Source organism: Panthera leo, chromosome D4, assembly GCF_018350215.1.
Source record: "Panthera leo isolate Ple1 chromosome D4, P.leo_Ple1_pat1.1, whole genome shotgun sequence".
In the NCBI taxonomy this organism is placed as follows: Eukaryota; Metazoa; Chordata; class Mammalia; order Carnivora; family Felidae; genus Panthera; species Panthera leo.
Genome location: NC_056691.1, coordinates 53,812,325 through 53,821,669, shown reverse-complemented (window position 1 = coordinate 53,821,669; position 9,345 = coordinate 53,812,325). Strand labels below are relative to the sequence as shown.

Sequence of the window (9,345 nt, the reverse complement as noted above, 5' to 3'; positions counted from 1 at the left end):
CACCTGAAACCAATATTACTCTCTACGTTAACTGTAATTTAAATAAAAACTTTAAAAAAGGCTGTGGTTCCTGAAATGTAAACTTGATTGTCTGATTGGTTTAGAAAACTAAGAGGTTGAAGAGAGGTTGGAGTAGGAGATAAATGGGAGAAACCAGTGACTTTATATTAAATTAATTTTGTCTTGTTACACAGTGGCTTTGCTCTTCAGCCAGGCTGAACTTGACTGATTCCCCTCTACTGTAGAGATCAGATAGTTCTTCATTATGCAAGTTCAAGAAGAGTGGTTTGTTGTAACCTTATGTCAGGCATTGTCTATATATGTTTGAATCTTCATATATTATAAAGATGAGATATTGATATATGGATATATAGATATATATTCTAAAAATATTGTTCTATTATTTTCAAATATTTTATGAAGTAAAGTTGTGAAGTTGTCCAGTGGTTTCTACAAGAGAAGATAGTTTTTATTATTGAAAAGTTACTTTTCAAGTTTTGCTTTCTTTTTTAGACCAAATGTAAGATATGGGGAGAGAAGAGGATTGTATTTTCAAACTGCAACTTAGATACTAGTTTGGGAATTGCTGATTTTGTAAAATAAAAAGAAAAAGTTTGGTTAAATAGTCACATGCTCTGCTTTAGAACATGTTGGAGCCTTAACCTGGGGATTTGAAAAATAATTTTACCAAGAGAAACAAAAGCAAGAATGAACTATTGGGACTTCATCAAGATGAAAATCTTCTTCACAGCAAAGGCAATAATCAACTAAACTAAAAGGGAACCTAAGGAATTGGAGAATATATTTGCAAATGACATATCAGATAAAGACTTAGTATCTATAAATCAAAACTGTGATGAGATACCACCTCACACCTGGCAGAATGGCTAAAATTAACAACTTCAGAAAATAACATATATTGGCAAGGGTGTGGAGAAAGGGGAACCATCTTACACTGTTGGTGAGAATGCAAACTGGTGTAGCTACTCTAGAAAACAGTATGGATGTTCCTTAAAAAGTTAAAAATAGCACTACCCTCTGATCCATCGATTGCATTACTAGGTATTTATGCAAAAGACACAAAAATACTGATTCAAAGGGGCACATGCATCCTGATGTTTATAGCAGCACTGTAAACAATAGCCAAATTATGGAAAGAGCCAGAATGTCCATTGACTGATGAATGGATAAAGAAGATGTGATGTATATTTAATGGAATATTACTCGGCCATCAAAAAGAATGAAATCTTGCCACTTGCATTGATATGGGTGGAGCTAGAGAGTGTTATGCCTAGTGAAATAAGTCAGTGAGAGAAAGACATATACCATATGATTTCACTCATATGTGGAAATTAAGAAACAAAACAAATGAACCTAGGGGACGAGAACAAAAAATGAGAGGCAAGCAAACCATTGGAGTCTCTTAACTATAGAGAACGAACTGAAGGGTTGATGGAGTGGAGGTGGGTGGGGGATGGGCTAAATGGATGATGGGCATTAAGGAAGGCATTTGTTGTGATCAGCACTGGGTGTTGTATGTAAGTGATGAATCACTAAGTTCTACTCCCGAAACCAGTTATTACCCTATATGTTAACTCACTAGAATTTAAATAAAAATTTGAAACAAACAATAAAAATTAAAATAAAATTTTATTACTAGTTAAAAAAGTAAGAAAAAATAATTTTACCAGTCTTACCTTGGGACCCTCATTAATTTTCCTTCTCACTACACAATGAGAATTGTTATACCTATACTCTCTCTCCCTCTTTCTAAGAGAAAGAGAAGGGAAGAGAGGGAGGGAGAGAGAGAACCTTAAGCAGGCTCCATGCTCAGTGCTGAGCCTGATGCAGGGCTTGATCTCATGAGCTATGAGAGCTACAGTAAATGTTTGGAGCAGTGGGTAAGATATTTTGGGGTTATTAAAATATTCAAACTCTCATGATGTAGTTTCTAAGAATTGAACTGAAGAATATAGTGAAGTAAAGAAAACTAACAGGGAATATAAACATCATAATGTTTCTCATATTAAAAAATATTTTTCACTCAAATCACTTGAAATTTAGAATATTGTCATGACATGAAGAAATGAAGCCTCTAAAATTTCACATATGCTACTTAAAATCTACACAAATATCACCTTTTTAGGATAAAGACAGGAAGAAATAAAAAAGAGAATGGCTTGTGAATATGATAGGATTTTAATAAAATCTTTTAACTTTTTCTATATAGTAGTGTCGGTACAATAGTATAGTAGTGTTTGCAAAAGTAAGTTCTTGTATTACTATAATTATGTAAATGAAAAAAATTGTGTCACTCATTTCATTTTGGTGACTGGGAAAGTTATATTAGTGAGGGGTTGTTCCCTGAAGTGACAGGTTTAGGATATTTCTGACCAGCAGGATTGGTTTTCCTTAAGCTCAAAAATTCATGCATGTCCAAATACAGATGTAGTTAAGCATGTGATTAAGAGTGAGCAAGTGAAAGCATTTCCTTTAAGAAATTGCTCTTTCAGAGGCAGTTGGTTTATGTAAACTTAATCTGGGATGGCAGAACCCTGAGGAGTAACTGATGAGGTAAAGAAAGCTCCAGAACCCTTAGCAATATTCCACCCCCAACTGCCATCTAGAGTAAAGGATGATTGGAAATGGGGGCCCCCATGATGTCTTAGAGGATTGGAAGAGAACTGTGGTCATCCACATATCTGAGCACCATGAACAGACTAGCTACAGGATCAGTGCACCCTGCCGTAAAAAGCCAGCTGCAATGAAACACTTTTGAATGGAGAAGCATCTGGAGGTTGAAGATATCAGAGAAGCTTCCCGCTGGTCTGGAAGTCAGTACTGGGGCATCCTTTCTTGGGCAGAGATGGGGGTGGATTGAGATATGCTTTCAATGAGGAGGAAGAGAGTATGGAAGGAAGACTAAATCACTTAAGTGGAGAAAGGCTAAAGTTATTGTTTTCCTTTCAGAGGAGATCAGTTATGCCTGAGGAAACAGAACCTACAAATAACCAAAGCACTCCTTGGTAGGGGCCTTACGCCCACCACCATTTTTGCGAGGTAACTTTGCCGTGCATTCACTATCTACCTGAGTGATGGCTGCTGTCTTCTATGTTTGTTTATTTTCTGTCTCACCTTTGCTCATCTGTGATGATCTGGAAAGTGGACAGTAGCATGAGAAATCACCTAATCTTAAGAAAGAGGAAAATGCAACCCAGAAAATTATTGCCTAAAGTGAGATTAGAATTTCTTGACTTTTAAAAGACTGGGCTGGAGCAAACCTAGATATCAAGAAAAATTCTCTTCAGTAAGAGCCGATATGATAAAACCTGAAATTATGTATCATGGGGAATAAGTTGTAGGTAGGTTGGTGGTTGGTAGACATAAGGTATACATTTTATTCTAGTTTTGGATCATATCAAGATCATGAGGCTATTTTCTCAAGGGGGGAAAACATGTCCTACCTAACAAGTCTCTATTAGATGGGGAATGTGATGGAGTAAGGGGAATGGCAAAAGAAAGACATTGATTTGGAGGGGGAGGGGCACTTGCTTGCTGGGCGCAGAGAGGACTGAGTAGTTAACTGTCAGTGGCAAAAATAACTGCCATCCTGGGAGGTGAAAGTGTGGGGAGGGGGACAGAATGGAGCACACATCAGAGCTCCGTGGGCAAAAGCTGCTCTCATGAGGAAGCCACACTGTTTCTGACCCAATCTAAAGAGTGGCCTGGTGAACAAGGCGCTCTGTGCTTTTGGTTCCTACCAGTGATGGCTGGGAATAAAGAAGGTTAGAACAAAAGAAAACATCTCGCTTCCCTGCCAATTCCAGGCTTTCACCAAAGCTGAGGTCTGCATTTGCAAGTCTCTAGCACTGTGCCTGAGAATTTCTAACTATTCAATACCTGTGTGTGTGTGTGAAAACGTAAAATTTTGTTCTCCATTTTTTTCTTCTCAGTTAACCTGGCTATAAGATGATTCCTGTGCTATAGCTGCTGGAGGTAGCCTGATCAAAAAACACCACAATTGTGGAGATGATTGATTCTTCTTTTTATCACCTGTAATACCCCTATCTTTCCTCCATGTAACCATTAAAGGGAGCAGTTGTGTACAAAATGTATTATACACAGGTCCCACGCAGAGGAGTTAGAGGGAGGATTTAATACACAAGAAAAGAGGTTCCTGGTGTCCTGAGGGGCAGTTCCCTCCCTGCTGGCTACCTGAGTGGGCTAATCTTCAGCCCCCAAATGAGGCCTATATGGAAAAGGATGACATCGAGCAAAGGGCATAGGTGGAAACTCCTTCCCTACAACACATCATCTGCTACTCTCAGCTCAAAGGTTTAAAGAGAGCAAGAAGATTTACTTCAGATGGTCCGTGTCCCTGTCACCATCCCCATCTCCATTTCTGACAGGAGTGTATAGGGAGGCGAAAAGAAGGTGGCTGTCATTGGGAAACAAGGTAAGGGCTTGAAGGTTAAGAGGACAGCTTTGAACTGGGCTCAGCAAGCTCACTGCTTCCAATAGAGGTCCTGCCATGTCTTCAGTGGCCAAGTAAAACTCTCAGCTTGCTGTTCTCTGGTTTCCTAGGATACTGGAGTTTTCTCGTGAATTACTGAGGATAATGCAATTCAACCTAAGGAAGAAACATTTGTAGGAACTTACCAAGTTTATCTTGAAACTGGGTTTTACTATTTCCTGTTCTTTACTAGGACCATGTGTGCAAAAGGGACATGCTGTTAAGCAGAAGATATTAAGAAAAGTGGTGGAAAGAGAAAGATACTAGAATGCTTGACAAAGAGAATCAGAAGGCCTGTAGATTACATGGGGGGCAGGGGATAAGAAAATATGGCTATGATTTCAAGTGGGACTCTGGATACATAAATTCTTCAGATAAAAATCTGGGTATCATAAAGCATGCTGGGATAAACACAGGGTGAAATGTCACTCAAGAATTAAGTGTAGAGCATCCCCTTGCTTCCCAAACCATCTTTCAACATGGCCACTTCTTATACATACAATGGCTATGGGGCTTGGGGAAAGTCACTCTAGTTGCTGGTTAGGTTAAATTCTGAAAAATATTCCACCAAAAACAAAAAAGTAGCATGAAGATCAAACATAAAGAGTAAAATAAAATAGAAGAACTTGTTACATAGTGTATACAATCTCACTACTTTTGCAGTCATTATACTTTAGAAGCTGAGGATTGTCTGAAATTTAACCTAAGAATTTCTTTTAACTGTGTATCAGCTGAGGATTTTCCCCATTTGTTCTCTGGGTCCTGTCTTGAGAGAACCGTTTCTACTCTCACTGTTCCAGGGGCACCTGGACAGAAGTAAATAATAAGGGAACAGAGTAATTTAACAAGGAATTAGAACAGTGATGTTCAGGTACAGATGCCCAGGAATCACTCTGTCTCTAACAGAACAGCAAAAATGACAGAAACCACTAAGATAACTAATGATCAAACAGGAGAAAGAAGGTTCCGAGGACAAAGAAAAGAGAAAGGAAGGGGTGGGATTTCTAGGAAAGAGGAGCATAGCCCCCTCCAGAGGAGAGGTAGGGTTCTAAGGACAGAGCTGAGCTGCCACAGGCTGAAACAGAGGGTGACTGTCAGGCCTTCACGACCTCCTGACGGAAGGGTACTGGGTCTGGTGTGCTGAGCTAGTCAGGTTAGCCTCTGCCAACACCTTGATAGGAGAAAAGAAAGACAGCAAGCACTGTGTCCAAATGGCATTCCTATAGATGAGAAAATCAAAGTAAAAGACATGTTTTCTTTCTCCTCAGATAATACATACATAGGAAATTAAATGGTAGTGAATGAATAATGCTAAAGGCTAGAAAAAGTTGTAGAGAAGCAAAGAGAGGCCGAGAGCTGAGCCACCGCAGAGGAGATGCCCACCATTGCTGGATAATTTGTAAGTCCCTCCTAAGTGGGAAATCTAAGCCTATCTAGAAATCTGATTTGAGCCCAGGTGGTGGCTCCTGCCCCTGATTAGAATGCTTATCCCAGCTCAGAGATGTTCCTGGAAAAGTAATGAGGCACTGGCTTCCATATAGATGTTTATATCCAGGAAGAAAATAAAATTAATGGCGTACAGAAACTTATAACGACTCGAGGCAATTATTTCTGAGAATATTTAGTCTCAATATTTCTTAAGATCTCAATTAAATCAGGTATCCTGGAAATTTCAACTGTCATTGAGTGGGGAGTTATCTTGCTTTAAAAGCTGCTACCCATGTGGAACTCAGGTGTATATGGAAATACATGTAATTGATTGCTTAATCTTAACATTTTTGTCCCAGCTCTCACAGTTCAAGTGTTGTGAGAAACAGTTATTGATTGTAGAAGCCAAAGGACTGGACAGTGTCTTCTCTTTCTATGAGTACTTGACTCTGCAGCGATCTTGAACCCCCTTGAAAGAAAAGGACTTCTCAATTTTCTTGTGCCTCTTGCCAAGAATCTCTGAGGATTTCTGAGATTGATCACTTAGATGTTTGCCTGCTTTATGTGTGCTTTCCATGTTTACATCCTTAAAGTAATTGAGGCTTAGAGACCAGAATGTGCCTGGGCCTCAAGAGCGTGGAAAAGGCAGCCTTGAGTTACAGACTGGCAGAGACTGGCAAAGAACCGAAGGCTCCCCTACCTTGTGGTGTCCCACTGCATTTGCCCCCAAAGATGAGATTGCCTTTGCTATCAAAAGAAGCAGCAGGGGCTTAGATTTGATATTTCCAAGTCGTGTCTTCGGTTGTCTGGAACCAGGAAGAAAGATGTGTAGTCCCTTCCTTGGGAACAAGGCCATAATGTCCCTAGATGGGAAGAGGGCGACCAAGATGCCTCGGGGTGGGAAGGTCACGGAGCATCCCCCAGCATAATTAGGCTTAGGACTTGAGGTTGTGAACAGGACGTCTTTGAAACAGGTAACTCTGAGACAGTTGGAAAAAGGGGAAATTTACCTATCTCTAACAATAGAAATTGTCTGTTACTGGCTTCTGCAGGAACCAAAACTCTTACATGTTATGGATACCTGAGTACTGGTCACAGTAAGAAAGGATCAGATTTGTTAGAGTTCTGCTATTAACCAACCTGCTCTAAAACTGGTTTTCTTAGTAAAATGTTTTATCTTTGCAGATTTTGGAAACAGGGCTGAGAATGGAAATCTGATTTTCTGGCAAAAAACCCTAATCTATCATAAGAGGCTATGTTACCTTAGCCCAACAGAGGTCTATATCCTGAAATCATAAAGGTTCAGAAGACCAGAATACAAGCCCAGTGTTCAGGTCAAGAGAACAAGATCCTTGGAATCAGACACACTGGAATAAAAATTGAAATTCTTTCACTTATTATTAGATCTTATATGATTTTCTTGCTTTCCTATACCTCACTGTTCTCATTTGCAAAACAGGGATAATGATAGATACAAATACTTGTAACTGTAAAATGTATCACATATGTACCTAAAATACTTCACTCAGTGTACTGCATACAGTACATTTTCTTTTTTTTTATTAATTTTTTTTTATTTTTGAGAGACAGAGCACAAGTGTGGGAGGGGCAGAGACACAGTGAGACACAGAACCCAAAGCAGGCTCCAAGCTCCAAGCTGTCAGCACAGCCCCCCGCAGGGTTTGAACCCACAAATCGTGAGATCATGACCTGATCCGAAGTCAGACACTTAACTGACTGAGCCACCCAGGCGCCCCCATACAGTACATTTTCTAAACTGTAGCTATTTTATTAGTAGTCCTAAAATGCTCTTCAGAGTATTATTTCCAGAAATGGTTATTATATGTCATAATTCTTTGATAACGTAAGATGAGATTTTAGGTGGCAAACGGGAATGGTGAGAGATATGGGAACAACCTCTCAGGTGAAACCTGACTGAAGAATCTGGTAATGGTGGGACTTGAGGAAATAGATTCAAGTCTGAAGGCTCTATGATTGCAGAATCCTATTTTGGAGGATACGTACAGGAACAGAGGAACTTACAAGTAGTCAAATTTTAGTATCCTGTAAAGGAATTCAACAGAATTTGTGATGTGGATGAGCATAATCATTAACATTTTAATTTAGATATGCACTTTACAAATTATAAATAAAATCAGCATGCTCGTAGTTTATGCACATACTCCTAATTCACTGAATATAACATAGATAATATTAAGGGAATTCACTATTATTCATATGAATGACTTTAATGCCTGTATAATACACATACTGTTTAGTGCCTTCTATATACAGTCACCCTCCTAGAACAACACAATCATGGTCCCTGTTCTCAAAGAGCTTACATTCTGTTGTAGAAGACTGACTATACAATTAGTTAAGAAGTAGTCTTTGTTATTAAGGAAATAAAAATCTCTTTGGTCATCAGTGGTCCCTTTTCTTACTCAAGTGTATGCTGACTTCCCATCCTCCCTTTGTCCTATTATTTCCTTCATAATCTACTCTGACAAACAATTGATACATTACTCTCTTTTTTAGTAACTTCTAAATATCCCAAGCAAAAAGTTGATCTTGTGTGTGTGTATATATATATGCATATATGTTAAACATTGCATATATGCATATATGAGTTAGAAAACAAGTATATATGTATATATAGTTATACATACATTAAACATATATATGAAACTATATACAACTCACTTGCTGTGTGGGTGTGCATATCTAGGTTGGTTGAAGACATAAGAGATTTTCCTTAGATTTAACTTCCCATTCTAAGAGCTTAACTGTTTTATTCACAATAATAGTTTTTTATTGTTGAATGAAAGCTTTGCGATTCATTATAAATGATCAAATAAAATACAATAATATTCTGATATGATAGTATGTAAGTTTTACCTATCTCTACACTTTTAAAAGATTTTGTGAAGCCAGCTAAAGAAATAAATCCAGCTAAAAAAAATGGTTAGAAAAAAATATATTTTAAAGCAAGAGAGAATATCTCTTATGAACTCAGTAGAGAGCAGAATGCCGTGTCCGCTGCCCAAGGACTTTTTCAAATTTGTTATCTACCTATAAGGTCACACAAAACCAGTTTTAAAAAATCTTGATCTGATATATGCCTACAAAGAAGAAAGGATGACAGTCCTCAGCAGTCACAGCAATAACTTAATTTACTTAAGAGAGAGAGATAAATGACAGGTGGAAAAAATTTCTGTCAAGCTGGGGAGACCTTGAGATAAAAGTGAAACTTTTTTTTTTTTTTTTTTTGGAATCAAAGGTCAGATCCTTAGTACTTTTAAGAAGCCCTCCTTGATGGCTTCTTTTCATTTCTAGGTGTCAAAATGAAATTGGGTGACTCTGAAATTTTCTCTCAGTTTTAATGAAATCAGAATCTCAAATAG

General features: G+C 38.3%; 1 long non-coding RNA gene across 4 annotated transcripts; it reads left to right on the top strand.

Annotated features, from left to right (window-relative positions):
- Nucleotides 1–2,629: 2,629 nt before the first annotated feature.
- LOC122205510 lies at nt 2,630–7,339 on the top strand. Of its 4 annotated transcripts, none has more exons than XR_006196104.1 (5): nt 2,630–2,834; nt 2,971–3,060; nt 4,126–4,456; nt 5,782–5,912; nt 7,127–7,339. It is a non-coding gene; the product is annotated as an uncharacterized LOC122205510 (long non-coding RNA). The 4 variants fall into 4 exon arrangements; XR_006196103.1 differs by having other exon boundaries at nt 3,954–4,456; XR_006196105.1 differs by lacking the exon at nt 2,971–3,060 and having other exon boundaries at nt 3,954–4,456.
- The last annotated feature ends 2,006 nt before the right edge of the window (nt 7,340–9,345 follow it).